The sequence below is a fragment of the Thalassophryne amazonica genome, chromosome 14 (genome assembly GCF_902500255.1).
Source record: "Thalassophryne amazonica chromosome 14, fThaAma1.1, whole genome shotgun sequence".
NCBI classification, from domain to species: Eukaryota; Metazoa; Chordata; class Actinopteri; order Batrachoidiformes; family Batrachoididae; genus Thalassophryne; species Thalassophryne amazonica.
Window position 1 is genome coordinate 80065316 of NC_047116.1, and position 15477 is coordinate 80080792.

Sequence of the window (15477 nt, forward strand, 5' to 3'; positions counted from 1 at the left end):
CAGTTCTTGCATGGCCGGCATACTCACTGGACATGTCACCCATTGAGCATGTTTGGGATGCTCTGGACCGGCGTATACGACAGCGTGTACCAGTTCCTGCCAATATCCAGCAACTTCGCACAGCCATTGAAGAGGACCAACATTCCACAGGACACAATTGACAACCTGATCAACTCTATGCGAAGGAGATGTGTTGCACTGCATGAGGCAAATGGTGGTCACACCAGATACTGACTGGTATCCCCCCCCCCCAATAAAACAAAACTGCACCTTTCAGAGTGGCCTTTTATTGTGGGCAGTCTAAGGCACACCTGTGCACTAATCATGGTGTCTAATCAGCATCTTGGTATGGCACACCTGTGAGGTGGGATGGGTTATCTCAGCAAAGGAGAAGTGCTCACTATCACAGATTTAGACTGGTTTGTGAACAATATTTGAGGGAAATGGTGATATTGTGTATGTGGAAAAAGTTTTAGATCTTTGAGTTCATCTCATACAAAATGGGAGCAAAACCAAAAGTGTTGCGTTTATATTTTTGTTGAGTGTATATATACATACATACACACACAACAGGTCATTGACCTATTGTCCTGTAGTCCATCCCAGCCTTGTGCAGGTCTACAGCTTTGTCCCTGGTGTCCTTAGACAGCTCTTTGGTCTTGGCTATGGTGGACAGGTTGGAGTGTGATTGATTGAGTGTGTGAACAGGTGTCTTTTATACAGGTAACAAGTTCAAACAAGCCGCAGCTCCGCACAGCAGACAGGGGGCGGTGTGAATATATATATATATATATATATATATATATATATATATATATATATATACACTCAACAAAAATATAAACGCAACACTTTTGGTTTTGCTCCCATTTTGTATGCGATGTACTCAAAGATCTAAAACTTTTTCCACATATACAATATCACCATTTCTCTCAAATATTGTTCACAAACCAGTCTAAATCTGTGATAGTGAGCACTTCTCCTTTGCTGAGATAATCCATCCCACCTCACAGGTGTGCCATATCAAGATGCTGATTAGACACCATGATTAGTGCACGTGTGCCTTAGACTGTCCACAATAAAAGGCCACTCTGAAAGATGCAGTTTTATCACACAACACAATGCCACAGATGTCACAAGATTTGAGGGAGCGTGCAATTGGCATGCTGACAGCAGGAATGTCAACCAGAGCTGTTGCTCGTGTATTGAATGTTCATTTCTCTACCATAAGCCGTCTCCAAAGGCGTTTCAGAGAATTTGGCACTACATCCAACCAGCCTCACAACCGCAGACCACGTGTAACCACACCAGCCCAGGACCTCCACATCCAGCATGTTCACCTCCAAGATCGTCTGAGACCAGCCACTCGGACAGTTGCTGGAACAATCGGTTTGCATAACCAAAGAATTTCTGCACAAACTGTCAGAAACCGTCTCAGGGAAGCTCATCTGCATGCTCGCCGTCCTCATCGGGGTCTCGACCTGACTCCAGTTCGTCGTCGTAACCGATTTGAGTGGGCAAATGCTCACATTCGCTGCCGTTTGGCACGTTGGTGAGGTGTTCTCTTCACGGATGATGCAAAGGAGATGTGTTGCACTGCATGAGGCAAATGGTGGTCACACCAGATACTGACTGGTATCCCCCCAATAAAACAAAACTGCACCTTTCAGAGTGGCCTTTTATTGTGGGCAGTCTAAGGCACACCTGTGCACTAATCATGGTGTCTAATCAGCATCTTGATATGGCACACCTGTGAGGTGGGATGGATTATCTCAGTAAAGGAGAAGTGCTCACTATCACAGATTTCGACTGGTTTGTGAACAATATTTGAGGGAAATGGTGATATTGTGTATGTGGAAAAAGTTTTAGCTCTTTGAGTTCATCTCATACAAAATGGGAGCAAAACCAAAAGTGTTGCGTTTATATTTTTGTTGAGTATATATATATATATATATATATATATATATATATATATATATATATATATATATATATATATATATATATATATATATCCAGTGAGAGAAATAAGTATTTGAACACCCTGCGATTTTACAAGTTGTCCCACTTAGAAATCATGGAGGGGTCTGAAATTTGCACGTCCACTATGAGAGACATAATCTAAAAAAAAAAAAAAAAAAATCCGGAAATCAAAATGTATGATTTTTTTTAAATAATTTATTTCTATCTTACTGCTGAAAATAAGTATTTGATCCCCTATCAACCAGCAAGAATTCTGGCTCATACAGACCTGTTAATTTTTCTTTAAGAAGCCCTCTTATTCTGCACTCTTTACCTGTATTAATCACACCTGTTTGAACTTGTTACCTGTATAAAAGACACCTGTTCACACACTGAATCAATCACACTCCAACCTATCCACCATAGCCAAGACCAAAGAGCTGTCTAAGGACACCAGGGACAAAACTGTAGACCTGCACAAGGCTGGTGCAGTGAAGTGTACCTACGAAAAAAAATTACAGACCTCTCCATTCTTTGTATGTGGGAAAATCTGCAAAATCGACAGTGGATCAAATTCCTATTTTCCCCACTGTGTATATATATCATCTCTTAATCGATTCCCGGATGGAATGCTGGACCCAGAAATGACTGAACAGGCCAAGTCTTCATGTGCACCGTTTTTGATGGCAGCTGCATGTGGTTGCTGCAGGAAGTTTCTGCCAGTCAAGATCATGCTTTCTCTCCTTCCTCTTTCTCATTTTTCCTCTGTACGAGTATTGTTCACCCACATTATTTTCAAAGACTTCGACTCCCATGTGGACCATTGCTCGCCAGCTGGCTTGGTCACTCACTTCGTGTTCCCAGGCCTTCCATTCAATGGAGCAGCTCTTGAGGTTACTTCAAGAGGCCTTTGTAATATTTCTTCTCCTCAGTAAAATCACCAGTGTAAAATGAACACTGCTAGTGTAGATATGGTCCCACTCTGACCAGAGTGGGACCAGAGTGGGAAACACATAAATATAATTCAGAAGTCAGTCATTCTCAAACTTAAGAACGCTTGGGCCCACAAAGCCTTTACTCATGAGTTTGATTGACATGTGAGAGTAAAGTATTCCAAATATATCATAAATTCAGACAGATAAATGAAAAACAACATAAAAAATTAAATCCCATGACTTTGTTTTATTACTTTGGATTAATTCTTCAGATGTAAAATTTAAAGTAATAAAAAATTGTATTAAATTAATTAGTACAAAATATAAGAAAATCATATTTTAGCTCACTTTTAAACTTGAGCTGGTGTTTATCATTGGTTTAAGACCAGCCACGTGACCGGCTCAACCAGTGGGAATGGCTAAACTGTCTTTTTTTCAGAACGGTTAGTACTTCGATATAGCGTAGAGTGTCTATCTGTTCATGTTGTATTTTCAAGCATTACGTGTGTATAGGCCATCATATTCGCAAAGCTATATGATTGGGACGAGGGGTTGCTTTGTTTTTGGTTATTAGCAAGTAAACAGTGTGAAAAATAAGTAAAATGAGTGGCCTCAAACCACCCTTGGCTTATTCTTTGAAGCCACATGATACTGAGGCCAAGGCCAAGTGAAAGTCATTGCATAGAACTGTCATTCATCAATAGCTGCTATAACCATTTGGGCAAAGGATTACTTTATTAAGTACTACAATGCAGTTACATTCACAAACACCACTTAAAACTTTATGGTACAGAAAAAAGCCTTAGGTTAACCTTGCCCAGAAGTGGCATCTGGACAAGGATAGGGAGAAGTGGCATCTGGACATCTCTGGGCTTGAAGGCATTTGGGTTGGACTGTCAAACAGTGGAAATGTGTATTGTGGTCAGAAAAATAAGTATTCCATAATTAATTAATTAATTAATTTGAAATGGATTTTGTGTGCTCCAGACCAAAGATGAAAAGGACCATCCAGACTATTATCAACAACCACAAAAGCCAGGGTCTGTCAAGGTATAGAGTTGTTTCATGCCCTTAGCAAAGGTAATTTACACATCTGTGATGCCATCACAAAGCACGTGTACAAATCAAAGGATATTTGTAAAATGCATGGTTATGACCTCAGTGTTAAATTGGCAATAAATCTTTGATATAGATGATTTGTGTAAGGTTTATTCCATGCATTGTCTTGAGCACCATTTCAATGAATTCAGTTTGTATACCTATGTGCAAGTTTACTGAACTTGCAATCATTCTAAGTGATGTCTGTGTGCTTTGATACCACATTTTAGAGGAGCATGGGTTACTAAAACATATACCTTGGTATTTATAAAGCAATTTACTATATGTTGTTCATTTTGAGGGCAGCACGGTGACTTAGTGGTTAGCACTGTTGCTTCACAGCCAGAAGGTCGTGGGTTGAATTCCCATGACCTTTCTGTGTGGAGTTTGCATGTTCTCCCCATGTTTGCGTGGGTTTCCTCTGGGTGTTCCGGTTTTCTCCCACATCCAAAAACATGCGGGTTAGGTGGATTGGAATCTTTGGAATTGTCTGTAGGTGTGTGTGTGGGTGTGTCTGTGTTTGTTTGTCTATTTGTGGTCCTGCGACAGACTGGCGTCCTGTCCTGGGTGTACCCCGCCTCGCGCTCTATGACTGCTGGGATAGGCTCCAGCCCCCCGCGACCCTTAATTGGACTAAGCGGTAGAAGATGAATGAATGAATGAATGAATGAATGTTCATTTCGACGACTTTTTGTGGAGCCCCTCCAACTTTTACCCCAGCCTCCCCTCAGCCCCCCCAACAAAAATTTCCTGGCGCCGCCACTGCATTCTGCACACATTACATAGGCATGGCTACAAAAGATGCTATATACAGGTACTGTACTGGCCTGCAGTCTGGACTTGTCCCCAAAAGAAAATCTGTGGAGTGCTTTAACAAGGAAACAAACAAACAACAACAAAAATACAACAATGTACTGTTGCACAGCTTAAGATGTGTTTGCCAGAAAACATGGGGGACAAAAACAACTAAAATGCTTCATTGCTTGGCATCCTAAATGCCAAAACATCTTAAAAATGTTGTGATAAGGAATGGCAACCTTACAAAGTGGTAAATGCTGGTGTCCCAACATTTTTTGTTATGTGTTGAAGGCCATGATGAATGCAATGAAGCTGACCACACAAAATATGAAATATCTTGAGTTCATGCTTCTGCAACAAAACAGAAGTCAAAATAATCAGTTTTTTTTTTTATTTCTTTATTTATTGCAATTTCCATATTGTAGCTCTGTGACAGACTGCTGCCCTGTCCAGTGTGTGTACCCTGGCTCATGCCCTATGACTGCTGGGATAGGTTCCAGTGCCTTCCCGTAACCCTTGATTGGAGTACGCAGGTATAGAAAATGGATGGATGGATTTTCCATATTGTTTCAACTTTTACTGATTTGAGATTATAATTTCTTGCATCTTAAAAGGTTTATTCCAAACACTACTTTCACTACTTTTATTTTTAAAGGTTTACTTGTTGCGCAACCTACAGATTTAAATATTTATTCCACCCAAGTACTACTTTATTTCTAAGTACTTATAGTTTCAAGTGTTATTCAATAAAGCACTAGTGCTTTGTTGAATAACACTTGAAACTATAAGTACTTGGAAATAAAGTAGTACTTGGGTGGAATAAAGATGAGTGACCATTAGTGTAAATACAATATTAAAATCAGGCCAAAATAGAGACAGAACTCTATGCTATTGCCTTGCAGTCCATATGTTATTGTTATTGTTAGATAATATTGGTGCTAATTCCTTATTTTATTAATTTATGTTAGTTATCAAGTATTTGCTTGTTATCTGTTTAGATGTGTCTGGAACCTGGTTCAAAGTCTCAACAGAAGAGTTAAGTTTCACTTCCATTATGTATGCACAAGTTTCAGATATAGGGAGGGCTTCCCTCTGTCTGTGGGGAGCCAGTAAGATTAGGTTTGTGAGACTAAAACCCACCCACTGTACCGCCTACATTGTTTTGTATAACAACCCACTTGCTGGCCATGTTCAGGGTCTTCAGAAGATGGAGTTCCTGTGTGAACTGCGTTTCTGGGGACCCAGGCCTGATTTTCAGCGTGACTTTCAATAAATTCAAACTGAGGAATATATCGATTTTGTTCTTTGTAAGGGACAGTATTACAATAAGAACCGGAAGATTAACATTACTAAAACGTACAAGTATTCTGTACCTGCTCGATGTGAAACGTGCAGAAAGTAAGAGTGTTGTTATGATTTTGTACAATATAAATACAATTCACCTGATATGACTTGAACAGATTTAATATTTTAAAGGTTTGACTGAGAGACAAGGATGGCTTAGTGGGCACATTAATGATTTACACACACGATGTATGCACACACAATGATAAAAGTGAATGTTTCAAGAACATCAATGTTTTCAAAATGAACCCTGTTTGCACAACGGCCAAGTAACTAATTAAGCTGGTGAAGGCTTCAGTTACTCTCGAGGGACAGAAGAAAACCAAATAAAAAATGTTATTGAGATTTTACTTTTACAGTGTAAAATAATTGTTTAGCCTTTATTAAAATGGTAAACAATGAGCATTAACCAAACATTTACACCGAAGACAAAAAGCTACTGCTGATTTAATCAAGCTAACAGACATGAATGATATTGTTTGTTTTTATTAAATCATCAATTAATATGCTGAATAGTATTACTTCTAACAGTTACTAAGTTAATAATTAATATAAAACACCTAGATGGGCTTACCAAATCATGGTACAGTGTCACTAATGTTAAACAAATGAAGTGTGTGAGTTGTCATTTGTTGGGGAGGTGTAGGGAACCTTCTTGACCATGTGTGATTTTTTTTTCCCGACTGCAGAGTGCATTTTTTGCATTTTTTTTTTTTTTTGCTTGGGACTTGGTCACATCTCCCCCTCTCTCCTCTCCTCTGTTTTTCTATCTCTGCTCCAACCTTCAAAAGTCCCAACTTCACCAGACTGTGAATTCTTCAAGCTATATTTGGAATAACCATGGAATTGATCAGCTGATCTCTCAACACTGTTGACACCATTTTTTCAACGAGGAACTCAGGGCTGGGGGACCCTGCGCACCCATATGGAACCTATCCTGCGGCTATGTTCTCGAAGCCTGGGAGACGTGGCGCATTGCGTGCTTGGCACCACTGTTCGTGGAAGACGTTGAAGATTTATTCTTATTTGCTTTTATGGTAGGAAGGCTGATTGGGTTATTTGCTGCCCTAACCTACTGGAAAATTGGCAAGACAGCTGCTACCAGAACCACAACCAAAACATCTGTCCGTCATGATTAATGAAGTGGGCAAGGCTTTACATCTCAGACTGCGTTAACTTTTGAACTCAAACGCAAGTTGGAAAACATCCCAGAGCAAATATCTGCTTTGCAGAGGAAGATGTTGGAGACCAGGGAATATTTGTGAATTAGATTTTGAAGGTCAGAGGAGCCGCAAATGGAATTTCTGTATCTCTCTGCCTAACCCAAAACATGGCAGCCTAATCAGCTACTGAAGGTCAAAACACCTCACTTGTTTTCCTCCAGAAGGGTTTCAGTGGCCTTGATGAAGCATTTGGCTTCCCTCTTATCTGCCCTCCCTTACATCCTGCTGTTGTCAAGGCAACTCCAGACTTTATGTACACGTGGACAGAGAATGATACGAACTCTTTTGCACACATGACGCGCATCCAGGAAGTGATAAGGCCACATATGGACAGGGGGACTGGAGAGGACTGTGGAGATGATAGTGGACTTCAGGAGAAACCCCATCACTCCCTACCCCCACTCCCCATCCTCAATAACACTGTTTACTGTGGACACTTTCCAGTTCCTGGGATCCACCATCTTCTGGGATCTGAAGTGGACCTCCCACATAGACTCCATCAGGAAAAAGGCACAGCAAAGGATGTACTTCCTCAGACAGCTCAGGAAGTTCAACCTGCCGCAAGAACTCCTTACCATCTTCTACATATCCATCATCCAGTCTGTCCTGTACATCTCCATCTCTGTTTAATTTCCCTCTGCCTCCAAACATGACAAGCACATACTTCAATGAACTGTCAGGTCTGCAGAAAAAGAAAAAAAAAGAAATTATTGGAGCCAGCCTGCCCTCCATCAAGGACTTATATGGTCCAGGGCCAGGAAGCGAGCTGGTAACATCTCTGCAGACCCCTCACACCCTGGACACAAACTGTTTAAACTCCTCCCCTCTGGTCAACATTACAGAGCTCTATATGTCAAAACAACGAGACACAGGAACAGTTTCTGTCCACAGGCCATCACACTGATGTACAACTTAACAATTTAGCCTGCCATAAAACTCACTAATTCATATACAACTTCAGTCTGTCTGTTTCTCCTTTGCACATTTTTTTCTATAAATTTTTTTTTACTTATTTAAACTCGGTTTTTTATTTGTGAATTATTAAGTTTGAATGTTCAAATCCAAATTGTTTGTATTCATCAGTGAGCTAAATGTACTCACACTTATTGCAAACTGGCTGTCAAAAGACAACATAATTATTGTTAATGTTAAGCATAACTTTACATTTAGTTCCATTATGAAATGCCTCGTTGCTTCCACTTCAAACTTGTGATGATATTTTACTGGGGCTATGTAGACCTGGGCCCGGTCTCAAAGCAGTCTGATCTTTTAGTCTACTAAACTTAACTTTGTCGACTAAGGATAGCCACCCAACATTAGCTGTCCAATCTCCGTTTCACATAGACGGCTAAACATGGAGATTAGCCGTCTAACGTTGGTCAACAGTTTTCACAGGTATAAGTGGTGTTACGAGTGCCGTTGGCAAGAAATGCCTCCAATGCATGAGAGTTTTATTTACTTTATCTGCTACAACCATGGCCGATTTCACCGCACCAGAGGAGAAGCGCTCCAGGAAGAAAGCCCCAAAGTGGATGAAGATCTCCTTTTGGAGGAATACGAGCGACATAGGGGTGCTTGAGTGTTCCACAGGTGTAAAACCTCAGAGCAACCAAAACCTGAAGGGCTGACAGGTCGTTATTCCTCCTCGTTTGGTGGTTGATGGCTGGAACTACTGTGAGGCACTGGTCACAGTGGGTCAGAAATGTTCTTTTGTGGCAGCATAAACACATTATGCGTAGGTTTAGGTCATTCTATTGTGGATTTAATACAGCAAGTTATTGTTTATAAGTTTGTATTATTTATTTCTCACCAAGTGTAATTTCCAGGTGTTTAAAATCAATTTCAAAATTTTTGATTCACTGTGCCCCAAACACTAATTCATGGGGCACAGTAAGTCAGCTTAGAATATAATGAAAAAACATGATTATAAAGAGTTCTTCAAAATTATTAAATATATGCTAATACATATACAAACTATCATCCAGCAAACCAGCTATGTAATGTGCGAGTGTCTTATATAGTGACACAAGTTTTAGAAACTATTATAAATACAACTGTCGTAATTTCTGTTCAAACATGAAAACAGTTGTTTATATACACAAATTATAGAAATAATTCATGGAAAATAAATGCATAAATAAGAAGACATAACACATACTCATCAGTTGGATGGGGTAGTCTTCTAATAATTTTTTGGGCCACCTTTCATCTGTTATGAGAAATAAATACAAAGACAGTGACATCCACAAAATGTACTTTTGATAGGAAAAAAAACTGACCTCACTTGCCACTTAGTTTTACCCTTAATGTATCCAAAAACAAAACACCAATTTATAAGGGGGATGTCTTTATGCATAAAAATATGCCATAACTGCTACAAACATATATGTAGTTGTGCAGATATAGCTGGGTGATTCTTTAACTACGGGCACTATTGGCCTTGTAAATGTAATTTCCACCACACCATTGCCTTACAATATAAAGTGCCTTGGGGCAACTGTTTGTTGTGATTTGGCGCTATATACATGTGCTCTGATGTTACTGTTTATCTCCATAGAAACTACCCACACAATCTTTCGTACAAACTTTTTAAAGGGACATTATTGTTGTGGTGTAAATTACGGCAATAGTGTGGGACAACTACATTTTGTTTAAAAAAATCACAACAGTTGTATGACATTGAATACCCCAATTATGTTTTGATTATTTTACTGATATTTTATTCAGAGATATTTTAAAACATTAGAAAAAAATGTTTGTTTACTATTCATTTTTATCATTGAAGATCATAAGTCTGGGTGTGGGACAAGCACAAAACGGCAATATTTGCATATAATGATGCTGAAAAAAGGTGAAAAAGTCATCATAGACTACTAGGACAAATTTCTTCAAACACTTTCATTGTAAAGATAACTATAAAAGTGTGAAATTTCCCCCTTTTTCTTTTTTTCATGAAATATGATCAAGGGACATAAAAGTGCCCGTAGTCTAAGAATCACCCAGCTACTGATTCACCGTGCCCTGGTTTCCCCTACATAAGACAATAGAATCTTAATGATTAATTAAACAACTGAAAATGATAAAGAACACAAAGCTCATACGGTCACGCTGAAGCACATGAAAAAAGAAAAACAAAACAGAGTCACAGTTACCTCTGATAATCCCGATCCCAACGACAGTTGTGCATTTTTTCCTTCATTCTTGAGAGGTTACTAATTAACCATCTACCAACAGCAAGCTGCATTCCAGTGTTCTGCCTTCACCAGTGCACAAAAACATCATACAATTCACACCTGAGGCAACAAGCTTTTGATGAAGCATTTGCAGTGTTGCCACAGTTACTTTGAAAAAGTAATCCAATTACTGATTACTCCTTGAAAAAGTAACTTAGTTACTTTACTGATTACTCAATTGTAAAAGTAACTAAGTTAGATTACTAGTTACTTTTTTAGTTACTTTCCCCAGCTGCCGACAACAACCCACGTCAACATGACAATGATACCTGTTTGCCAAAACTCACTTTATAGTCACCCTTTCTTGACTTCAATGAAAATAAATACTTGTTTTATAAAAAGTAAAATAAAGACCTCTTTCTTGACCTCATATTTAACTGACAGCACTGTAACAGTAAAACTTGCAATTTCAAACCTACATTGTTTATAAATGTAACTATTAAATTCTAACACTTTTCTAACATTTAAATTCTCTCTAAACATTTTACTTGTCGAAATTATTATTATTTTAAGCAATATTAGTAGTTGTAGTAAAAAAACGGCTTCAAAACTGGACCTTTAATCTAGGGGTGTTGTGAGGGGGGCACATCCCTGCCCCACGCCCCCATTCCATCTGGATTCGCCCCTGCTTTGGCGTTTGAGCACAAAGAATGGATAACATTTATTTATGCAGAAAACAGGACCAGATTTACAGGTAATAAAGTTTTATTGCGTTTTCACATCATGTGGTCCTCAGAAAGAGAGTTTAGGTGCATTTGAGTGGAAAATAGTGTTAGTTGTTGACGCGTCGCAGAGGATCAGCTGTTTTTAACGAGACGATACAGAGCGTCTCAGCTCAGAATTCTAAATAAAGGAGGGAAAAAAGTATAAAAATGTCTTTGTAAAGCTCAGTGCAGGTGTGCTGATCACCGCGCTTTAAGAGGTGAGGACGAGTCGAGCAGAGGCAAAAAACCGCGGATGAAAAGCTCACAGCTCGCTTAAAGTGGGCAGTTCAGTCGAACCCCGACCTCCTGCCCACAGACCAAGTTTAATGCTGCTATCGACCCACAATGAAAATAATAGTAACGCACAGTGACATGGAGAAGTAACTTTAATCTGATTACTGACTTGGAAAGATTAACGCGTTAGATTACTCGTTACTAAAAGAAGTGGTCAGATTAGAGTAACGCGTTACCGGCATCACTGAGCATTTGACCCTCAGCTGTTTTTGTGTCAGAAGTGTCACATTTTTGTGTAACATTTCACCACATTTACAATTTTCTTCTGCCACTTTGAAGACTTTGTGTATATAACTGAAACAGCTGAAAACAGTTCCCATTATTCACCATAATTTGGCTGCTGAGTAGCACCATGTGCGTTTTGCAACACATTTGGTGAATGAGTGTACGAGTGCTCTTCTTTTTAATGTGTCCATATAAAAATCATTGCTGTGGAATGAGGAACAGGATCATAATCTGTCTTCAGTAGGCCTTCAGAAGGAGTCTTATCAGTCCTTATCGTCCTTTCTGATGTGTCCATCATTCATTCTAGAGTAAAATACATTTAATTGCCTACCTGCCATGTGAGTGTGAAGGTGTGTGACGTACCAACAGTCACAATCTTCTGTGAACTGTTCGCACTTAATCATCTTATCTCTTTGGTCTGTTTAACTCCTTTGGATGTCACTGTAAAATTGAAGGAAAATAAAGATAGGATACTTTTGGGAAATGATGCCATTGGCCAGTTTGGAGTATGTGACACTCAAGACTGGCTGAAACCCAGAGCAAAATACAATACCTTAACCATCAGCTACCCTTGACCCCTGCTAACCAACCTCCATAAAGAACGTTTATGACGGTCTGGCGACTCATTTTCTGCATTTTCAGCCATCAACTTTACTGCTTCCTGTTAAAGTGACAAGCGGCACTTTTAAGGTTTTATGATGTCATATCGTAATGTGACAATTTTGGAGTGGCTGCACACAGGCATGTAAATTCCAACAGCGTCGCAGCCAGTGTGCACTGTGTAAGACTGATCCTGTCACATCTCAGAAGCTATGCAGAGTGGGTCCTGGCTAGTACTTGATTGGGAGATCTCTTCAGAAGACCAGGGTCTGTGTCTCTTTCTTCCAGTGGCAGCTCCTGCTACACCTCTGCCACATTCATGGGCGCGCACACACATATAGCCACATTCTGATCTGCGACAGTCACTAATGACATAAAGAATAACCAAAATCACACAGACAAACCTAGGCTACTGTTCAATACAAAAAGTCACAGACCTACACATGTAGCCTACACCCTCAGTAGAAAAAAAAATGGCAACAGTAGGCAGAGAGAAAATCTTTCCCCGAACATTGATGTCTTCATAACAGCACAATGCGCCTGTTGTGGTTAAGAGCAAAAGCATCAATGATTTGGTTGTTGTGCGAGGCCTGTGATCTCTGAGGGTGAAATGCCAGGACTGGTCACTAGTTTGTCTGCACCTACTATAGGTGGGTGATACCGGGAATTTTGGTATTGATCCGATACCAAGTAAATACAGGCCCAGTATCGCCGATATCGATACTTTTTCATATTTAAACTTCATAGATCCAAAGGATCCAAAAGACCTAAGACAGAATTAAGCCAAACATTGTATGTGACAAAAAAATACCTTATTATCACAATCAACATTTTTGTTTAAAAAAATATCACTCAACACAACTTAAAACAAAATCTCCTGAGGTAGAAGGCTGACCAACAGGGTACAATACAAGGGTGCACTGCTCTGTGTTGTGTGACACAGCGCAGTGCTGCTCTTACAGAGAGTAGACTTTGATGAATCTGCGTGCGCAGCAGTCAGTGCATGCGGGAGAGAAAAAGCTTGAGTATCGATCTTTTTACATGAGGATCGTTCAACATCAATATCAGCATTGGTATCAATATTATCGATTTTAGGATCGATCACCTCTAGCGCCTACTGCCGTTCCTCAGGTAGTTCTTTAGGTGACACAGACTTCACCTTTCCAGTTGCACTCATGGATATTTGGGCAGCAAAAACGATCCATTTCAGCAACTTGAAACTACACTCATTCCAGTATGACATCATGATGACATCGTCGAACGTGATGAATATGAATGTCACATTACACTCATTATGTGTAAAAGAAACAGTTCTGTTTGCTTGCCTCTACTGGTGGTTGGCTCTCACTGCGGTATTGTATCACTTCCTGTTCCGGAGCACAGCGGTGTTTTTCTGTATCTGTTAGCTGTTTAATCTGCGCAGTTAGATTGATCTAGTTATCTAGATTACGATTTGTTTCCAGTGTAATCTTTACGTGCCTTAACTAAAGCACTCCTTCTGCTGAATCACCTCTAAATTATTTACACATTATTCACTTTGCGTGTTTTTAGGAATACGCTAGCTTAGCGTAGCTACTAGCTCTTAGCCGATTTAGCATGGCGGCTTCTCCTGTCTCTCCCGCACTTTTCTGCTCTGGGTGTGAAATGTTTAGTTATTCCTCGGCCTCCTTTAGCAGTAACGGTACTTGTAATAAGTGTAGCTTATTCGTAGCTTTGGAGGCCAGGCTGGGCGAATTGGAGACTCGGCTCCGCACCGTGGAAAATTCTACAGCTAGCCAGGCCCCTGTAGTCGGTGCGGACCAAGGTAGCTTAGCCGCCGTTAGTTACCCCCTGGCAGATCCCGAGCAGCCGGGAAAGCAGGCTGACTGGGTGACTGTGAGGAGGAAGCGTAGCCCTAAACAGAAGCCCTGTGTACACCGCCAACCCGTTCACATCTCTAACCGTTTTACCCCACTCGACGACACACCCGCCGAGGATAAAACTCTGGTTATTGGCGACTCTGTTTTGCGAAATGTGAAGTTAGCGACACCAGCAACCATAGTCAATTGTCTTCCGGGGGCCAGAGCAGGCGACACTGAAGGAAATTTGAAACTGCTGGCAAAGGCTAAGCGTAAATTTGGTAAGATTGTAATTCACGTCGGCAGTAATGACACCCGGTTACGCCAATCGGAGGTCACTAAAATTAACATTAAATCGGTGTGTAACTTTGCAAAAACAATGTCGGACTCTGTAGTTTTCTCTGGGCCCCTCCCCAATCAGACCGGGAGTGACATGTTTAGCCGCATGTTCTCCTTGAATTGCTGGCTGTCTGAGTGGTGTCCAAAAATGAGGTGGGCTTCATAGATAATTGACAAAGCTTCTGGGGAAAACCTGGTCTTGTTAGGAGAGACGGCATCCATCCCACTTTGGATGGAGCAGCTCTCATTTCTAGAAATCTGGCCAATTTTCTTAAATCCTCCAAACCGTGACTATCCAGGGTTGGGACCAGGAAGCAGAGTTGTAGTCTTACACACCTCTCTGCAGCTTCTCTCCCCCTGCCATCCCCTCATTACCCCATCCCCGTAGAGACGGTGCCTGCTCCCAGACTACCAATAACCAGCAAAAATCTATTTAAGCATAAAAATTCAAAAAGAAAAATAATATAGCACCTTCAACTGCACCACAGACTAAAACAGTTAAATGTGGTCTATTAAACATTAGGTCTCTCTCTTCTAAGTCCCTGTTGGTAAATGATATAATAATTGATCAACATATTGATTTATTCTGCCTTACAGAAACCTGGTTACAGCAGGATGAATATGTTAGTTTATATGAGTCAACACCCCCGAGTCACACTAACTGTCAGAATGCTCGTAGCACGGGCCGGGGCGGAGGATTAGCAGCAATCTTCCATTCCAGCTTATTAATTAATCAAAAACCCAGACAGAGCTTTAATTCATTTGAAAGCTTGACTCTTAGTCTTGTCCATCCAAATTGGAAGTCCCAAAAACCAGTTTTATTTGTTATTATCTATCGTCCACCTGGTCGTTACTGTGAGTTTCTCTGTGAATTTTCAGACCTT